Source organism: Gracilinanus agilis, chromosome 3 (assembly GCF_016433145.1).
Source record: "Gracilinanus agilis isolate LMUSP501 chromosome 3, AgileGrace, whole genome shotgun sequence".
NCBI classification, from domain to species: Eukaryota; Metazoa; Chordata; class Mammalia; order Didelphimorphia; family Didelphidae; genus Gracilinanus; species Gracilinanus agilis.
In genome coordinates this window covers 306,655,623-306,677,743 of record NC_058132.1, presented here as the reverse complement: position 1 = coordinate 306,677,743, position 22,121 = coordinate 306,655,623, and positions in this window count along the sequence as shown.

Here is a 22,121-nt window from a genome sequence, read left to right as displayed (position 1 = left end):
CTTTTAAAATGTCCTTTATTTGACCAGTCTGAAGACTCTGGGTGCCCAGTCATAACTATTTGACCTGAATATATTAAATATTGTAATGTTTTGTTACATGTCCCATGGCAGAAGAAGAAAAAAAACCAAGGATATCACTTATTAGCTTTCTCTTCCCATCCCTTCCACAGTTTATTTGATAGTGCAAAAGATAGTGGGGAAATCCAAAGGTAAAGGTTAAACTCTGGTTTATTATGTTTACAGGATTTAAAGGGTAAGTCAGGAAGTGCTTATTTAACATCAAGTGAAAGTGGTGGATTAGGAGCTGGAGCGGGACTTAAAAGCAGCCTTAATCCCCAGAATCTCTGGGGGTGAAAGGTCAGCCTTTAACACCAGGTTGTGTAAAGAATGGAGGGGGCACAAGCTTCTGTTTCAGCCCAGGCCCAGTTAATCCACTGAGGAAATGAGCAGCCTCGCTCTGGGGAGGAGCACTGCCTTCTGAAAGGAGGGTGACCTGTGAATACAGCCAAGAAGGAAATCATTCAAGTCAGGAGGGCCTGATGGAGGGGAGGCAAAGCCATTGCACCGAGGCCCCCCAGAAGAGTTAGCACTGGGGACCCACTGGAGTGAGGCTGACCAGCAGGATTCTTTACCATTCTGCCCCCCTCTCCCTATAAAACTGTATGAATGCTCCCCATTACCATTTGCTCATTGATCTCTAGCACCCATTTATGACAACTGACAAAAGCCCCAAACAATTCACACCCCTACACACATATGTACACACGTGCGTGCACACAGGGACATACACACACGTCTAGTAATCTTGGAAGGATTTTTCTAGTTTGTTTACCAAAGGGAGCCAGAGCATTGACCCAGGGTCACTAGGCTGAACCCAAAAGAAATATAACTAAAACAATGTTTTCTTTCTTCGAGTCTAAAAAGGATGGGGGGAGGTGGGATATTTCTTCCTTGGGAGTCCCAGATTTAATCTTACAAAATGACTGGCAGGCTAATCTCCCATGATTATGAGAAGATGGAGGAGAGAGATTAATAGATATATAAAGAGATATAGATATACACATATAGCTACATATACATACATATATGGAGACTGAGAGACAGGGGAAGAGACAGAGACAGAGAGAACTGAGTGAGAGAGAGAACAGAGAAAGAAGCAGTGAGGGAGAGAGAGGGGGGATTAGAAAGAGAGAGAGAACAGAGAGATTAGAAAGAGAAGAGTCAAAGAAAGAGAAAGATTAGAGAGAGAACAGAGAGATTAGAAAGAAAACAGAGAGAGAATAGAGAAAGTGAGAGAGAACAGAGAGACTGAGTGAGAGAGAATAAAGAGAGAGATTAGAGAGAACAGAGAAAGAAATTAGAAAGTGAGAATAGAAAGAGAGAGATTATAAAAAAGAACAGAGAGATTAGAGAGAGAACAGAGAGAACAGAGAAAGTGAGAGAGAACAGAGATTGAGAGTGAGAGAAAATAAAAAGAGATTAGAGAGAACAGAGAAAGATTAGAGAGAGAAAACAGATTGAGAAAGAATGAGAGAGAATAGAGAAAGATGAGAGTGTGTTGGTATATGCATGTATGTATGTATGTGTATGCTATCCTTTTAGAGAAAAAAATGAACCTAAAGGCAGACTTTACTACTATGTAACTGTTGGCATTCAGATGAAAGATAAAAAGCAATAGACAAGTACAGGTCACAACACTGATTTTCTAGCTTCTCTCTCCCAAGCCAGGCAGATCAGCACTTAGTGACCAGTCTGAGGAAGATTAAAACCAGCTTTATGTTTCTTGATCTTGGGCTTCCTCAGAGTCTTCCTTCTCCTAATATCAAGTAAAAAAAGCTCACTGTGTTATATGGAATGTTTAGAGTCCACGACTTAGTAAATGTCTTTCTTCCATGCATGGACAAATCGGAACTTTGGGTACAATCAATTTCCAAGAAAAGGTTCCAATGCATTTCAGCTCTCAACTAAAAAAGCTTTCAGAGTGGCCTTTCAATATTTATACTGAGCTAGCCTTTATTAAATCACTGGTGAAAAATACGAAGATTCGTCCCAGCTGTAGTTTCATCATCTTAAAACAGCACAGGCATTTATCTTATGAAATTGCAGAAGTAGAGTTCCGTGCAGACTGATGGGCCTGAGCTGCGTTTGGCATTCGTATCTGATTTTCTCGCCTAAGGTGTTTATGACGCGTACAGCTGCTAATAGCTTATGCAGTTCATTTTTTACAGAATCTGTGGTTTAAGCATTCTGCTTAGGATGTCTGAAATATTACTTTTTTTTCCTTTCTTAAAAAAATGGCATCAAACTGTTTTATGCAAAATATGAAAAGTGCTTAGTTGCATATATTTGATCCGTGCCACGAGTTTTTTCATGGTCCTCAACTTTTTCTTTGGTGTTTCTAAACTTGGCTCATTCCCACCAACTATTTTCTTCATTAAGTCAAAACTAATAATCCTGGTTGAATTTTGAAAACGAGGGGAAATGATTGGGTTATTTTCCTTCCCATGAGAAGACTATTCAAAAAATAGATCACATGCTAAATTCAGGTGCACCCTAGGAGAAAAGAGGACATAACTTGGACTGTGGGTTAGGTAAGAAACTTTAGCTCACTAACTTATTACAAACAAAATTGCAGTAGAAGCCTGAAATAATATACTTCATTATTCCTTGAATAGGGCTCTAACGTGATCAGATTATACTCCCCAAAACATAACAATCCCACATTATAACAGTCAAATTTTTAACATAGCTCTCCAAGGTTATGGGACCTGTCTTGTGACCCTACTTCAGAGTTATTAAGAGGTTCCTTAAAAAATCATATTTACCAACGAAGCTACCCTTAATCTGGAAGCTTTGAGTACAGGGGAACATGTTTGGGGGGGAAACAATTGGAGAATGAGGAGAGAAGGAATCAGTTATGATGAATGGTTGGAGGGTCAAATGTCAAGACACAATGATTTATTAAGAAGAAACGATTTCTGTAAGTTATGGCCCCAAAACTAGCCTTTCGCCATAAAGCACTAAAGAAAATGAGATCTTGAAAAAAGGAAGCTTGTACAGGTTGTATTTATGAGACAGAAGTTTTAGAAGGTTTCAGGGAGCAAGCTAACAAATCCCAACCAGGATGTCAATGATAACCTATTGATAAGGATGAGACCAGAGAAACAGAGTATATACATCTTTTTTTTGTTGTTGTTACCATTTTAAAACTTTCATTAATAGAATTTATTTCAAGATATCTCAGCCCCTACCTCCCCTCTCCACACCAAAGAAAACATAATGCAGCAAACGGATATGTATATATAGATTTCATATTTCCTATTTTTCAATTTATTCTCTGGAGGTGAACATTATTAACAAGTTAGTCTTCAGACATTAAATCTTTAACTATAAGTAAATATATATATATATATATTTTCATATATATATATATATAGTTACTCATTTCACTCTTCATTATCTCATAGTTTTTCCCAAGTTTTTTTTAAATAACCTGCTCAACATTTCTTATAGAGTAGTAGTATTCCATCAGAATTACATATCACAATTTGTAAAGCCATTTCTCAGTTGATGGGCATACTCTTGATTTCCAGTTCTTTGCAATCACAAATAGAGCTGCTATAGATATTTTGGAACATATAGGTTCTTTTCCTTTTTCCCCAATCTCCTTGAGGAACAGATCCATTAACAGCATTGCTGGATTTTATTTATTTATTCATTTATAACTTTTTAAGTATTTTAAGTATAATACCAGATTATTCTCCAAAATGGTTGGATCAGTTCACAGTTCCACTAATGGTGTATTAGTGTCCCCATATTTCCACATCTTTTCCGACATTTGTTATTTTGCCCTTTTGTTATTTTAGCCAGTCTGATGGGTATGAGACAATACCTCAGAAGTGTTTTGGTTTGCACTTTGGAGTACATACATCTTAAAGAACAGATTATTTGTTCCAAATGAACAATAAGCTCTTTTGAGGGGGGGAAATCCTTCCTTCCTCTCAGAATGACTCAGATACTAAAAGAAGGGAAAAAAATTAAAGAAATAGAACTTAGATATTTTCAACACTTGCAAATTCAAATAGAACTAAAAATCAAATGATATACCTTCTTATCAGATGCCCAATTGGATTACAAATTCACCAAAACCCACAAAAAAGTATCATTAAAAACAATGACTTGAAATGCTAGAGCATTTTTAGCTACAAAAATACTTTCTTCACAACAATCCTGTCCAGTGTAGCTAGAGTGCTGGGCTTGGAGTTAGGAATATCTAAATTCAAATCTTCAGACACTTCAGACACTTACTACCTCCTTATCTTTAAAAAGGCATAATAATAGCTCTTACCTCCCAGAGTTGTTTTGAGAGCCAAAGGAGATAACATATACTTTCTAAAGTTTAACATGATATATAAATGTGAACAATAGTATTATTAATCTCCATTTCATAGATGAAAAAATAAGGCTATATATATGGTAGTATAATAAGTAGAAAGGATAATAAATGGATTGCTAATTAATCTTCAATACCAATTGTGGCTATGTCTTTTTTTAACTATATGACCTTGGGCAAGTCTATGAATCTTTGTGAGCCTCACTTTCCCCACTTTTAAAATGTAAGAGGTTAGACAAGATGCACTCAAATGCCCTTTCCATTCATGATATTCAGTCTCTGTGACAGATCACTTAAGTTGGAAGGTTTTAGATAGTGTGTGGTCATAAACTGTTAGAGCTTAAAGGTACTTTTGAATTAGACTTTCAGTTTACAGCTGAGGAGATGAAAGTGGGAGAGTGTTAAGTCACTTGTTCAGTATCACACCTAACAAATACTAGAGACCGGAGCAATACCTAGGTTTCCAAGTCTGCCTGCTTTCTCTTAAAGAATAGACTTAAATGGCTGGTTGTTTGAAAGTCACATACGTAGCTAAAGTTTTCAAGAGACAAAGGGGTACTTCCATTTTTTAGAGAACAGTATTCTTTATTTATATACAACTGCCCAGTATAAAATCAAACCCAATTCTCCCTTTAACTTCATCCATGAATGTCCTCCTGATTTCATTGATCAGAGTTATTTGGCTATCCCCCACTCTTAAGACCTGCAGCTTCCCACAATCTGCTGAAAACATTTCTTGGGAGATTAGATTTCTCCATCAATTTTGCACTGTTTTTAACAAAAAAACTTATGCTTTTACAGTATACATGGGTGAATATTAACTAAATATTAGAACTTGAGAAAAATAAAGAAACCATGATGTCTGTGACATATTTTAGGAAAGGGAAATAGAAGGAGAAATAGACCGAAGTCTTATTTTCAAAAAGGCAAATACACGATTCCTTTACAGCAATGATTAATGGAAAATAATCCAAAATGCACTGAAAATAGCATAAAATTCATAGAAAAACATATAGCAGCAACACCCTACCAATCAATTTTCTTTATGATGATGAACAAACACATTTTAGTAGTTTTCCTACTTTCCTAGCTGCTTTTTTTTTTTTGTAACACAGGGCATATAATTTCTCAAAAAGGAAAACAAAAACTCCCAGTTGAAAGTTGGAATTTTGTTTTGTCTTTAACTAAATTGATTGCTAAACTGATCGATCACATCTGAGATCATGCATGCTATTCCTCCAGAGCCTGTTTTTCTTTACAGAGACATTTAAGAATTATGGGAAATTTTACAAAATGAACTTCAAGATTCTTAAAAGCCACATATCATAGTGCCCCAGGTATACTAACTTCCTGTTTTGGGACTCAGAGTTTCACATGTTTGCTTATTTGTGTGTTTTGACCCAAATATGATATCAGTCATTCTAATTCTTATTAAGAGCAGCTCAGATTGAACAGTTCAGCATGGTATCAGGAAGCACTGAGAAGGCTGCACTTTTATTTCTAACCAATTTATAAACTGAACTTTCTGGTAGCCTAGCACTAGATTAAAAATATGATAATAATAAATTACATTTTTATAATGACTTATTGTTTACAAAATGCTTTCCTCTCCTTGAAAATAGTAGAACTTTAATAAATGTTTATTGACTGGATGTAGGAATTGCAAGAAAATTATTATATGGAAATTGACACACAAAGACCTCACACAGTGGCATTATGTCATTTTCCAGGGAAGAATTAATTTTCTAGAAGATACTCTAACTTCTTTCTCTCTAACAGAGGAGCATTTGGCAGTTTATATTTTATTTGGGAATGTTATTGTTCAAACAGGACCTAAGGGGAAAACTCAAAACTCCCTTATGAAAACAAACTTCAGGAGCTAGTCCTCAAGTCAAAGTAATGGTCAAATGACTGATTTCAGAGATGGATGTCTTAGGAAAGTCTCGTCCATTCAAAACAATCAGAATGTCTTTCACCAAAAATCATCTGTACATAAAAAGAACAGAAAATGATGGAGCTTTGGAAGCTACATTCTCTAGCCCTGTCTTAGCCACAAGCAAACACAGTATTTCAATTTAACTTGAGGGACATCATGAGATTCTTCCAAGTAAAATCAATTCACTAATGCATTACAAACAAAAACACAGCACATCACACTGCTAGAAGAGGAAGAGAGGAAAGAAGGGTGCCACTGAATCCAGCCAGAGGGTGTCCCAGTTCCAATAGGTTGGGAATTATAGCTTTCAAGGCCGGCTTAGCTTCCTTATTGATCAGTGAAACTTATCTCTCAGTTTACAACTGCTGAAAATATCTCCTAGGATGCCCACAGAGATAAACATTAACTCCAGGGATTAATGTCAATCAACCTCATAAAGAAAGACACTGCTCTTTAACTCTGAGCACAATCTGTTTCCCGACATTGATGTTTCAGAGCTAAGTATTCAGTAACACATTGTGTGCTTAAATGAGTAAAATCAGCACATTTCTGAAATAGAGACAAGACAACTGAGATATCTTTAAATGACTTTGAGAGACAATTTCAGTTTACTGGTGCATAATAATTTATTATACTATGTGTAGAGTTTTTAAATGCATCATTCTAGAGATCACTTTTGTATGAGTGACAGATTTCCAGGATCTGTTTAAAAAAGAGGTAAAAAAGAATTTGTTGGGGGGCGGGGGAAGACCAAAGCACCACTGATACTTTACTAAAACAGAAAAATAAATAAATAAACCCTAAATTTTAAAAAAAAGTTTAAAGAATACTCTCTGGTTTGTTAGTCTTTTATCACTGTTCTTTAAACACATTGTTCACTTGAATCATAAAAAATGGGATTTTTATGTTTATTATGGCTTAGAAAGAAAATTATATCCAAGAAGCTTTATAGCTACTAAAGTATGACATCCTTTGCTTTGCCACACCCTAATAGTGAGGACAATAATTCACTCGTAAAGATTGATAGCTGGCATTTCTGTAGAAGTTATTCAGTTATTGCATGAGAATTAAAATAAAATTATCTTCTCACCAAAGGAGTTAGTAATCACCCCAGGCTAAGACCAGGGTGGAGTTTGGAGAAATTATGTGTTCTGAGGATCTTTATTTCTTCATGAAATTAGTAACTTCCTTGCACATTAAATGAATTACATTGAACATAAATGTCTATTTGGAATACATGAACCCACCTAACATGAATCTAAAAATAGAAGATTCTACTTTTAAAAATAATATTTTGACCAATTTTGATTTTCATACTCTTTTCAAAAACTATTCTCCCCAAACTCAGTCTCACTGCTCTCAATGCAAGCAAAACGCCCAGTGACTGTTTTTGTGCAGGAGCAGCCCCTAAGGCTGGACAGCTAATGCATTACTCATAGGTCTACATGCACAAACACACAAATACATGCACTCACACACTTTCACACGCATACACACTTCTACAGGGAAAAGGGCACAGCTGCAAGGAATGCCCTGATAAGTATTTTACGCTACTCCTTTTCTCTCCCAAATCCTTTCAGAAGAATATGTTCTTGGGCAGGGTTTCCTGACCTTTCTTAGTCTTTGACACACCTTTGAACTTGCCAGGGTATACTGAGAGGCATCTACTCCAACCAGTCATCCACCAGTCCAGCCATCTGTCCATTCACAATACTCAACTCCCCACACATATTTTATATATATACATATATATACATACATTCAAACATATACACATATACATAGATCCCATAAACAATTGTGATAAATTATATGTATGCATTACATACAGAGATTTTTTTTGGCAAAATATCTATTTTATTCCACATATACATATTGAAACATCAATAGTAAAGAAAAAAATTGCATGCTCGATGTCAGAAAGTAGAGGTGTTTAGAAAAAACATTTGTCTGTGAGTGGATGACATTCATTGTAGGAGTTCTTGTTTTCTCTGCAAATGTCCCAAATGATACTTTTTTGAAAGTATAAACCAAAAGTGAAGTTATCATGATCAATAAAGAAATTAATTAACTTTTGTAGAGTATGTGCCCAAAAATACTCAGTTAAATTTGGGGTACTTGATTTGAAGTAGCCATTTCAAGGCTTTTTGGTTTGCAGCAGTTATATTCTCTTATAATGAATATGAGAAGGGACTTTTATTCATTCACAAGTTAGTGCAATGGTATAATCTATTGCTTTCCCCAAACACCTTGCTAAAAATCATTCTCTCTGGGGGAATAAAAGATTTTCTTTTAAGGGCTTGTAAAATGAGGATGGGGGAGAGAATGAGGAAGAGTAAACTAATTTTCAGATCCAGAGGCAGAATGAGATACTCTGGACATGAGAACAATGAATGCCTGAGCTAGCTGTAGCAAAGCATGGTGGAAGTCAAATATGGAAATGGAGGGAAGTACAAAACTTCCTTAATTTGACAGTTTTGATGAGGATATAAATTTTGATTATAAGATGGAGAGGATTTTTTTTCCTTTCTCTGAATTTCAGCTAATTTTTATAGCTTAAAGAAGGTTGGCATGCTTTCATAGATTTAGAAATGGAAGGGACATTTGATGGTATCTAATCCAACCTTCACGTTTAACAAAGGAAGAAAATGAGCTCAACATGTTAAAAGATTTGCCCAAGGTCATATGGGTAGTAAGTGGCAAAATAAGGTTTCAAACCCAGCTCCTTTTCCTCCAGAGTAAGCACCCATTCCACACAATCCTACTAGATTAGACCCATCCCCAAACCATTTACAGATTAAAGTGGAAAGGGACAACAAAAACAAAACAGAATGGCTTTTGCTATGAAGTGTAAGACACTGGTTTAAATGTATTTTTTCTTCAGATTGCTTTCTAGTTTTAGAATGCTCTTTCCATTTCTCATTGAAGGAAGAGTCTTCTCCAAAGCATTTGTGACTTTCTGATCATCAAATTCTAAACTCCAATGCATGTGTGCTTCAAGGTCTTAACTATCCACTAATTTATTTTCTTTTTTTTTTATCCAATTCATGGTAGTTTTGATTACTGCTACTTTATAGTTTAATTTGAATTATGTTTGCACCAAAACTCCTTCTTTCTCAATTCTCCTCTTTTTTGTTTCTATGTCTTGGTATCCTTGAACTCATCACTATATTTACTATTTTTATCAAATTATTTTATCTATTTTGTTACTATGTTGTCAAATTCTATATAATATCTATCATTTTTAATATGATTGGTATAACATTAAATCCAGAGAATACTTTTTCCTTCTTTGAACTCTTTCAGACACATATATGAAATCTCTTTCAAGAGAGTTAATCTTTTATTTCTATTAAAACTTGTTTTGTAGTTGTATTTCTAGGTGTTCTTTGTATGTTTGGAGAGGTCAGTTCTCAGATAATTAGTGCATTTTGTTATCATAAACAGAATTCTAACCTCTAGTTTTTGTTAGTAATCCATAGTTCCTTCTATGGCAGTGGGTCATGAGTCTCTTGGAGTTGTCCTGGATCCTTGCTTTGTTGATAATAGTTATGTCATTCACAGTTGATCATCACACATTTTTATTGTTACTGTGTAATAATAACAATGTTCTCCTAGTTCTCCTTATTTTGCATTATTTTATATAAGTTTTCTAGGGTTTTTTATGAAGGGGCATCATCCTGTCATATATTATATATTATATATATATGATAGTATATATTATTATATGTTTTAGGCTCTTTTCTAATATCTGTTTAAGATAGCATCAATATTAAATGTTAGATAAAACTGGTTTATAACTTTCTCAGCTTTATCTCTCCTTGTTTTGATAATTCAGTTCATATTTGTTTTGTAGAAATAGTTCAGCAAGGAGCCTTCTTTCCTTATTTTGTATCTGGTCATATAGCATAGGTCTAAATTGTTCTTCATATCATAGAATATTCTAAAGATTCAAAATTGTAAATGATCCAGAGGACAGTGGAAAGATATATGACAGGTCCAAGTATTATCAATGATTATTTGCATATAGAACATGATGTAAAAGATACTATTAAGAAAATGTTTGATCAGAAAATGGAGTCTGGCATTTATGTAGCAATTCAATGATTAACAAATGGGCTGTGCTACACAGAATGTTAAAGGCTCTACAGGAAGTCTCCCAATCTTTTGAGTGGACTGTCTAATGAAGATTTATGGAAAGAAGTGGACAAGAATCACACAAGATGAGGAAATGTAAGTGATTTGCAATTTGATCAGGCAGAGAAAATATCCATCAAAGAAGTATTTCAGTTATCTAATACCTTTTTAATGTATATATTCTGGGAACCCCTGCACCCTTGGTTGATTTGTGGATTTTCCATGTCTTGCACTTAAGAGCCAGGAAAACCAGGGTTTGAATCCCATCTTCAGATATTTATTAACTTATGTGATCCTGGGAAAGTCACATACTCTAAGTGTCTCAGTTTCCTAATCTGTAAAATGAGGGGAGAAGGGTTTATAATCCCTAAAAGTCCTTTCAGAAGAAAGCAATGATCCCATCATCCTTATCTCTCTTAATTCTCTTCTTTCAGTCCTGTTTCTTCACATTATTCCCATTCCTAGAGTAGTGAATTACAGAGAATACTAAGCTTGAATAATTTCATTTGACTCCTAGATTTAGTTAAAAGAGGCTATGAGTAAACAGAAAAAGTAGTGGCAGGGTAGATGGCAAGATGGTTGTAGAAGATGTTTGGATGAGATGTAAAGCATGATCTGGTCTGATTTCTGAGGTCAGTTAAATATAGTGGATTAGTTGAGTTCATCCTTATTCATCAAGTCAGTATTAGAAAAATAGTTAGATAGGTGGATAGGTAGATAGGTAGAGCTTATTTAAAATTTTTCATTTCACCTATTACCCAGAATTAAGAGCTGGGAGTATCTAAAATAATCATTAATCCTCTTTGGGATTCTCAGTTCCCTTGGTGATTTGGATCTGTCAGAAATTACTATATTAGAGAAATGAAGGGAAACGCTTTCTTTCAGTTGTTCTCATATTTGATTCAATTTAAGACAGACAAAGAAGGCAAGCTGAGTTAGTACATATTGACTAGTTGATGAAAAGCTGGATGAAAATATGGGTGTCACAGGCCTGCAGGAGGATGCAACAGAAGCAGTGAGTCAGCTTTTTGGGTGAAGGTAGTGTTATGGTGAAGTCACCTCTTATAGGTACACTTAGCAATAGGTTACAGCAAAAGAAGACTAGGAATCAAGATAGCTGAAACTGGGTTTGCTTACATCATGGAAATGAAAGGCTACCTGAGGCACTGACACTATCAGCAGCCTGGCCAAGAAACAATAACTACATATGAAAGTTAAATTAGAATCATGCTTTGGTGATTCCCAGGCCCAATTTTGTTGAGGTATCACCAATTATTTCATGTGGGCATCATGCAATTCACAAAGTAAAATAAATTTTAATCTCCTTTAATGTAAAATAATTAACATGCCCCTAGGCACTTGGAAAGGGAAGGGAGGAAAATCCAAACTAACAACAGACATTAGGTTGTTTCTTTAAAAAGGCTGGGATTCTTGCTATTTCTTAATAGAGTCCTTGGATTCCTGGTTCCCTGGCATGGTGTCTGAACTTCCACCTACCTGCCAGGTTTGATTGAACTTTTAATTACTCAGTTCTGTTAGGATCCCCACACCCAGAGACCTCCAGGTCATAGGTGTGCGTGTCTAATAAATCACAGAGATGAATAAATAGCAAGAATGGGGCTCAACCTAGGGAAGCTTCTGGGGAGTCCAACAAAAGTGAAGAATGGAAAAGCTCCCTGAGGTTGGGCAACTCCTCACTGTGTCAGGGACAATGGTAATCATGGCATCCTGCGCTATTGTACCAATACTTCTGAAATATACATATAACAAAAAGTCAAAATTCTTCATATATTGATCCAGGCCCCCTGTTGAGTACTTAAACAACAGCCCCACAATTAAGACCTATGTTTATAGAGAATTTTGAGGACAGAGTAATCCTATCTAGCATTTATACAGCTTTTTAAAATTTCCTGGTGCTTTATATATAACCTCATTTAAACCTCACAACAATCCTGGAAGATAAGTGCTATTATTATCCCCATATTACAACTGGGTAGATTTAAGCAAACATAGATTATGTCCCTTTCTCAAAGTCACATTGCTATTAAGTTGGCTGAGGCAAGATTCAAACTTGGGTCTTCTTGACTAATAAACTGATTCACTTAATGGTTGAGAGGATTTTAGCAATTCAGGTCTACTCATCCAAGGTAAATATCCTAGAAGAAGCAGATTCCTCAAAGAAAGCGGACATAGAAGTCTGGTCCAATATGAAGAAAAAGACCAATGACCTGAAGAAAGGCTCTATGTCTGATGTCAGGGCTGTCTGTCCATTTCATAGAGAATGAGAGGGCAGATAGGGAAGGATTCCCCAAAAGGTCATGAATTGGAAAATGTTGTAATTTTCCTTTCTTTTAAAAAAAGTTTTGTTAGTTATTTTTTTTACATCGAAATAGTTTTTCTTTATCTGCATCTCCCTTCTCAACCCTCTAGGTAGCCCTCCCTTGTAACAAAGAAACAAAAAACCAGTTGAACACAAACTTTAGTAGCTTTTTCTGAAAGCTGTGCCAAATTGCAAGTCCATTTAATGAAAGGAGAGAGTTATATTTTCTGATATCCTCTCTGTGGCAAGATTAGTGATTATAATGATTGCCAAATATTTAGCTTCCTTTCAGAATTCTTTTTATCTATATAATGGTTGTCATTTTGTATCTTGTTTTCTTGGTTCTGCTTAATTCATTTTGCTTTAGTTCATTCGATTCTTTCCATGTTTCTCTGAATCTTTCATATTTCTAATTTCTTACAACACAGTACTATTCCATTACTTTCATGCAACCGTTTTCCTACCTATTCTCCAATCAATAAACACCCACTTTGCTTAGAATTCTTTGCTGCCACAGAAAGTGATTCTATGACTCTTTTGCTATATTGTCTGGACATAGCAAATCTTAGCAATTCAGGTCTATGTATTTTCCTTTTCTCTGATTTCCATGCAATAGACTTCCAAATGCTGGAGTTTTCAAGAAGTTAGGAATACAGTCAAAACTATGAATTGCAAAGATGGTCATAATAACCAAGGAATCAGGGGTGCTCTGAAGGTAAGGTGATTAAACTTTGCCAAAGCCTGAGAGCCTCTTAGAGTATGACTACTCTACTATTAGGAATTTGCCAGAAATGTTGAGAAGCATGTTACATTCCTGTCTCAAGAGTTTAGTAATACCCAATACTAGTGCTTACCTGGCTAAGAAGAACTACTATCATTAAAAATAGGCAGAAAAAAAAAACCACGCTGACTTTATAGCTATGACTAATGCCATAAAATAGAGAAACAAGTAAATGGGCATGTTCAGTGAAGGAAAGTAGTGATTTTTTTCCCCTGAATTTCTTTCCCCTTTAGCACTTGGATGATATAGCCATAATAAAGCTGCTAGGCTTTGTCACGCTTTGTAGAAATAACAGCAGGCCAACAAAGACTTATGTGTACCCCAGTAGACATCAAGTCATCCTTAATTAGAGCTAAAGAAAATCATTTGCCCAGACATCTTGGTGACAGGCCAGAGGTTGGCAGCTGCCATGAATCCAAGCTAAAATGGGTTATCACAGTCCAATGATGGGTGCTCTTGTCCTGCTTCAGCTGGTGGATAGGTGAAGACCTGTCCCAAGAAGGGGAAATTCCCAGGCAATATAACTGGTGAAGGCAGGAAACCCCCAAATTGAGCCAAAGCTTTCATGTCAGTTAGAGAAGTTGGGAAGTAACAGTAAATTATTTCATCTGGCTCAGCTGCCATCTTCTTTGAAGTAGAAGGGGTAGCAGGCCAGATAAAAACCCCTCACACCAGAAGGGGAATTCTATAGAAAATGAAAAGGAACTTTGGACTACATATGTTCTGATTGGCATGGCGAGCATTTCCTTGAACATTCAAGAACAAACACTTAAAGACCATCAATGAGGTATCTCTCCCTGTGCTAGACACCTCACAGCATAGAAGACAAAACCTTTGGTCTGAAGGAACTGACAGCCTATAGTCTAGTTGAGAAGCTATGAATCATGAATGGAAAATACTTAAAGATCAAGGTAACATATAAACATTAATAATGAATTCACACAGATCCCCAGCATCTGAATATAAAGTTTAAAACGAAGTTAAACATTTTGAAGTTTCTTCCATACAATTCTAAATGTTCACGTACTTGGAAACATCTGGATTTTTGACCTTCCAAAAACTAAGACATTCTGGTATATAAATTTTTCATTTTTTCAAGTATTTGGCCATGTTTTTTTATTTGATTTTTTGTTTGCATGATGCAGACACAGTCTATGCCTTAACACCACTCCTACCCTGAACTAATCCATCCATTTTGGAAAGCACTGTAGAATTATGCTAAGAGTTGTAAAACTGTATATATCTTTTGACTCACCAATACCACTATTAGATTTATTTCATAAGGTGATCAGAAAAAAGAAAAGAAAAATATTTTCTAAAATATTTATAGCAGCTCTTTTTGTGGTGGCAAAGAACTAGAAATAGAAGGGATGCCCATCAACTGCAGAATCGCTAAAAAAGTTGTGGCATACGATTGTGATAGAATACTACTGTGCCATAAGAAATGATGGGCAGGTTAATTTTGGAAAAACACGCAAAGACCTACATGAAATTACAAAGAGTGAAATAAACAGAACCAAGGAAACAATATATATAGCAATGGAAATATTATTTGAAGAATGACGCATATATTCACCTCCAGAAAAAGAAACAATAAATAGAAAAAGACAGTTTTACACATACATATATCTTTTTGTCAAATGATGCCTTCTCTAAAGGGGGGAAGGGGAAAAAAGGGGGAATTTACTTTGTTATTTTTATGTAACAAATTAATAAATTAATTTAATTTTAAAAGGATTAATTCTAAGACAAAAGATGAAGGTTTATAAAACAGAATAAAATAAAATATAAGCTCTTTTAAAAATCATTCCTACCAAATGCCTGAGATTCTTTCTCTATAGTTACCTCTTCACAAAAAATTTTGGGTGAGTATACCATATATGGAATTCTAGAGTATCAAACTAAGAAATTAAATATCTGGATTAATACTACTACCAAAACCATTAAGTTCAAGGATAAAAAGGTCTTAAGAAACTTGAGGGCTTAAATCTTTATTTCTTTAATTTGTTTCTGTTCATTTCTTTTACATTTTCAGGAATTTAGGGGTCCAAAGATGCTATGCCTAAGACCTATTCTCGAGTTTCTGATTTAAGTAATTTGTGTTATTCTTTAGTGAGAGAGGGAGTCATGATTAGCACCCCCTCTCCAGTTGTTACAGCCAGCCTAGCCTCACACCTTCCATTTCTATGGGTGAATTCCAAAAGAGTATTCATGTTTGAAAACTATATTGACACCTAGCAGGTGCCTGGGACTTTTATTTCTTTTATATTCACTTCCCATACTTAGCTTCTCAGCTCTTCAATCATGTATCTTAAGACTCATCAATCATAAATTATTCTTCATTTGTCTTCAACCTTATGAATGAATGGTAGTAAATGAATGAATGAATGGCATTTTCTAAAGGATAAAATTACTTTTCCTATGAAGATCCTTCATCTTTCCAAATACCACATTCTCAGTTTTCAAAAGAAGGAAAACCATCCTAGCACTGCCTGCCCTTAAGAATTATGCAAGGATCTAATTACAAAATGTATGTGAAAGTATTTCATAAAGAGATTATATGTATCTGTTGTTTGTTTTCCATTTACTGTCTCTAGAGAAAAAAATAAATTATAATTGTCCCTTCCATACCACAGGGGTTAGGAGCACAGCACCCCCACAATCTGGAAAATCTACACAATCATTTTGGTTCAACCTTCATATCAGAGAAGTCTGAATTTTTTCTTTTTATTTTATGTTATTAAAATTATTATTATGTTATTAAAAAATTAAAATGTTTAATTATAGTCAAAGAAATTGTGTATGTATTATTTAAAGAGAAAATATACTGATATTATAAATAGTACACATAGACTTGATGCATCTATGAGTTTCTAAAATTTTGTGTGTGTGTCATCTGCTGGCCTTTGCCTGTCATTTCTATCTTCCACAAAACTCCCCCCAAATTCCATTTAATACCATATGCCATTTATATTTTTTATGTTGAAAAATTGCAACAGGGAAAATTGTGATGTGGAAGGGATACTTGTATTAAAAAAATTTCCTCTCAACTGTTGCAAATTTATCTTTTATCTAATCTCTCATTTAAATACAAGTTTTTCTGGAGAGATGGCCATAGAGCTACTACAAAGAATGACCAAGGACTGAGGATCTCACTTCCACTAAGTCTGGAAAGAGGAAAAAATTTTCATTATCCTTCATCGAGTATATAAAGTTTGTCTTACTGCTGAATTTCTGGCAAATAATTGATATCTATACTAACAGTATAGGCAAGTGTCTCTTAGAGAAGAGACGATAAAGGGACTTATGGAATACTTCCTTATTCTCCAGATTATCAGGTACAATTAACTGTTGCCTTAAAAATGCACAAAGGAATTCATTGTATAAACAAATTTTAAAAATCTGAAAAAGAGAAAATGGATTTTGACCTGAAGACAGAGAACAAAGGAGAGAAAAATGTCTCAAAAGAGGAAGGGAAGGATCCCTGAATTGAATTAAACAATAAACATGAAGGTCTTCCAAAATAGGATGACAATAGACTTACCAGAACTCAAACAGCTATTTATCCTCTGAGAACTAATACTATGAATCCAGATTGCCTGCAGAGGAACCGTGAGGAGATATTTATTGACTTGACATTACCAAAATAGAAGTAGGCTGTCTTCTGGGAGCACGAATCCTAGATATGATGAAAAATCTTTATAATTACTATGCACTTTTGGTGTTTCAAAAAGGGAAGTTAGGTGGCACCATGAATAGAGAGCTAGGCTTGGAGTCAAGAGGACCTGGGTTCAAATTGAGCCTCAGATATTTCCTAGTTGTGTGACTCTGGAGAAGTCACAACCCCTTCTGTCTTAGAGTTGTTACTAAGACAGACAGTAAGGGTTTAAGAAAAGTATTGCAATGGATTATGAAGTCTTTGAGAATAAACTGAAGTCTTTAGAGACATAGGTAGAACTGTCAATACTGCTGCCAAATGAAGTCAAAGGTTTAAGACGAGAAAGATAGATCTGAAGAGGAAACAACAGATTAAGATGATGTTGAAGAATGGGTTTTGGATTTTTGAACCATGACTCAAAATATATAGGAATGAGGGAATCTTGGCCAGGGATAGAGTACACCTGGCAAAAGCTGGTAAAAAATGTTTTTTTGGAGTCCCCAAAATCTAAATAAAGGAGCTTTAAAATGAAAAGGAAAGAGAAGACTACTTGTATATATCTACTAAGCTAGATAGTGTATAGAGAAAAGACAAGCAGAAATTCCCTAGAAATGAAGTCCAAAGTAGGACTCAGCAACAAAACCCAGGATTTCAGATATCTGTATATCTAAGAAAGATAGGAGGCAGCATGATACTGTAGAAAGACTACTGGATCTGAAGTCAAAATACCTAGGGTTTGGAACTGAATATGACCACCTAACTATTTGTGTTAGTTGCAAATCACTTAGCCATTCTTGGCCTCTGTTTCCTTATTTGTAATGAGGGATTGGATTGGTTAGTCTATAAAGTCTCTTCTAGTTCTATATGTAAACTTTTACAAGTCTATGCATAAATATAGAAAGAACAGGCAATAAGCAAAGTGAACTATATATTCAAGGAGGCATATTTGACTTTATAGGAATCAATATTAGGACCCAAAACTGAAATACAGTTTTGGAACTTAATTTATTCAAAACAAATTGGATAGTCTAAAGGGACTCAGAAAGAGAATAGCAATATGTATTGAGAAAATATTCTCATGTTAAGAAATCCAAGAACTAGAATGGGAAAACTTGGTGGAGAGCTTTGGGTAAAGATCAATAGTGGGAAAAGTCAAAATGATACTTTCATCAGAATACCCTATAGACCACCTAGAGAGAAAGAGGTAGAGAAACAGATCACAACCTGTCATAGAGACATGATATAATAGTCATGGGAGACTCCAATTATCCAGACATCTGCTAGAAATCTTTCTCTCTGCCAAAAACAGAGCAGCTAATAATTTCTTGACTTGACTTAGTGGTAATTTCATCTTTCAAATGGTGGCCAGGTTGTCAGTGCATTTGGTGAAGATCATAAGATGTAGAATGAGAAGGGGCCCCTGATATCATCTCATCCAGCCTCCTGATATTGCAGACAAAATCACTGCAGACCAGAGATGGAAAGTAGCTTTCCCAAAAACACATAGTGAGTAAATAGCAGAACCAAAATTTAAAGCCAGGTCTCTGCATAAAAATCCAATATTTGGTCCCTCTACCAAGAAGCCAAGTGCCCTGACTTAGTAAGAAATATTTAAGTTGGTTCATGTCTACCTTAACTTAGGGGTTCCTACACTTATAGCTTAAAGTAGGAAGAGATTTCAGAGGGTATCAAATCAAATCCTTTTATTATTTTTTTTATCTAAGTAAACTGAGACTCAGAATAGCTAAAAGACTTGACCCAGGTCACAAAGGCAACCCAGTGGCAAAGCCTTTTCTACTGTAGCACACTCTTCTTCATAATTTATATGTAAAGATGATACCAAGAGTAAGATTAGGAATAGGAGGAGGTAGTAGTAGTAGTAGCAGTAGCAATAATAGTAGTAGTAGTTATTATAATAATAGCAGCAGTAGTAGTAGGTAATAACAGTGGTAGTATTTTAGTAGTAGTAATAGTAGTAGTAGTAGTAGTAGTAGTGGTAGTAGTAGTAGTAGTAGTAGTAGTAGTAGTAGTAGTAGTAGTAGTAGTAGCAGCAGCAGTAGTAGTAGTAGTAGTAGCAGTAGTAGTAGCAGTAGCAGCATCAGTAGTAGTAGTAGTAGAAGCAGTAGTAAGTAATAGTAGTAGTAGTACTTTAGTAGTAGCGGTAGTAGTTCCTAGGATTTATATAACAATCTCTATATACTATGAACTATGTGAAGTATTCTTATAAATATTTAATCTTCATAATAGCCCTAGGAGATAGGTGCTTTTATTATCCCTATTTTATAGTTGAGGAAATTGAAGCAAACAGAAGAAAAGTGACTTGCCCAGGGTCACAAAAGTAGTAAATATCTGAAGGTGGATTTGAATTCAGACTTTCCTGATTTCAAGCCCAGCACTCTGTCCACTGTGCCATTTAGCTTTCTCTCAGTACTACTGAATGACCCACAGTTCTAAACAGGAGTTCTAGCTGACACTCATTTTTTCATCAAGTCTAATCTGTTGTAAGATTAAAAATTAATATACAATATCTCCAAGTATTATATTTAATAAGATTTATTAATAATAACTTGAAATAAAAAGGAATAAAAAGACAAAAGTAAAAGGCTGAGTAAAGCCAGCATTCCCAACCACATGGGGTGGAAAAGAGAAAGAAGGCGAGGTTACCCACAAACACGAAAGGACTCTAAGAGGACAAAAGGATGCTATGTGGATGAAAGGAAAAGGATGCTGGGTAATACTAGAGGAATTCTGGGCAACGTAGTCCTGGGGTAGAACATTCTAACTACAAACTGTGGAGAAGATTTTCTCTGGGCAAGGTCAATGGGCTCAGGCACGAAATGGAATTTGATGACCACACCCTTGTTGGCATCACCCTCTAAACTAGTAGTGATGGGCAAACTTTTTAAAGAGGGGCCAAAGGAAAGGAAATGCTCATCTGTCAGTCTGTTTCTAAGGCAATTCTTTGGAAATTTCATTGTATTGTATCCTACTCATTATATTTGTCAGATTAGGAATAATGTCCCGCAGTCAGATAGAACATTTCAGGGGGCTGCATCTGGCCTGGGCTGTAGTTTGCCCATCACTCCTCTAAACCATTGCATTCACTTGCCTAATCTAACATAAAACATTTATTAAAGCCCAGTCTCCTGTGGGAATACGGGGGAGCCCCAAAATGACCAATTCCTATCAACATAAAGTGATATAACCCAATGGATGTGCCATCCCATCAATGGACACATCCCTTCCAGTGGTACTTATTGGAACCAATCCATACCTATACAATGATCTTATGCAACTCTTTTCCATATCCTCCCATAGGCTGGCCAAATTGTGGGAAGAGATGGTCTCTTTACTCTTAATCAGAGCTCAGAAAAGACAACTAACAACCATTGTAGGCTCTTCCCTGTAGTCAGTCTTCCAATATACTCCTGTAGGCAAGAAAGTCAGCAAGAAAGCAATGCTAATTCCAACTCCAATGAATAATAAAGCATTAAGTGCCAAATCTGTGGCAGGAAACCTGCTGGGTCCTGGGGATATAATGACAAAAGTACAATCTTATACTCTGGCTAAGGATATGGTACGTACATAGGCAGGAGGTATATATACAAAATATGAACAAGGTGACTGAGGAAAGGGTAAGTGTGGAAGCACTGACAAGTGGGGAGATCAGGATGACCTGGTATAGAAAGTGGTATTGGAGCTGAGCCTTGAAGAAAACCAGGAACTTTAAGAGACAGAGGTAAGGATGTAGTACAGTCTAGGAATGGGGAATAGCCAATGGGCCAAAAAAGAAGACCATGGCTAGAGATCCACCAGAAAGTTTGCATGGCCATACCACAGTGTGTGTAGAGGAGTAGATGCAAGAAGCCTGGAAATGTAGTTTGTAGGCAGGTTATAAAGGACTTTAAATGTCAAACAGAGGAATTCTGAAGATAGAGAAGAGTCAAATTATTTGTACATTCTTTTCAAAGCATGTGCACAAACTGTTAACCACACAAAAACTATTAGAAACGACTGCAAAAATGGTTTCACTCTAGGCTGAACTGGTCTGTGAAGTTGTCTGCACCTGCCCAAATTCATTCTCGGAACCTAAAGGGAAGGTTTAAACAACTGGAAAAAAACAACTCAAATGGCAAAGAGTATGCAGACATGGGTAGAGACAAAGGGATTAATTTATAATTATAATATCAAGATCTATGAATGTAGCCACTCAATCCCAGAATTCTAGAACTAGAATAGCCCTTCTAAATTTTAATAAGGGCATTTTAACTCAAGTAAAAGGAATTCCTGTTTTAAAGAGCAATGAGTAAATTTACAGAACTCTTTGTGCTAATACAAAAAGGGGTATAATTTAATTCAGTTCAATTCAATTCAATAAGTAATTTATTAAGGATTTACTAGATGCCAATTACCTTAGAAGCTGGGAAAGTAAAGATAAAAAAAAACCCTCTATCCTCAAGGAGCTTTTACTCTGGGAGAAACTGTACACAGATAAATACATACAAAGTATGTAAAAGTAATTGGGGGCAGGGCAGCTAGGTGAGTCAGTGGATTGAGAGCCAAGCCTAGAGACAGGAGGTCTCAGGTTCAAATTTGATTTCAGATACTTCCTAGTAGTGTGACCCTGGGCAAGTCACTCAACCTCCACTGCCTAATCTTTACTGCACTTCTGCCTTGGAACCACTACTGATTCTAAGATGGAAGGCAAGGGTTTAAAAAAATTGGTGAAATGGTGAAATGGACAGAAAAAGCACCAATGACTGAAGCAATCAGTAAAAGCAGCAAAGGCCTGTAAACAAGTAGACTCTGAACTGAAAGCATAGCTCGCTCTCTCTCTCTCTTTCTCTCTCTCTCTCTCTCTCTCTCTCTCTCTCTCTCTCTCTCTCTCTCTATCCT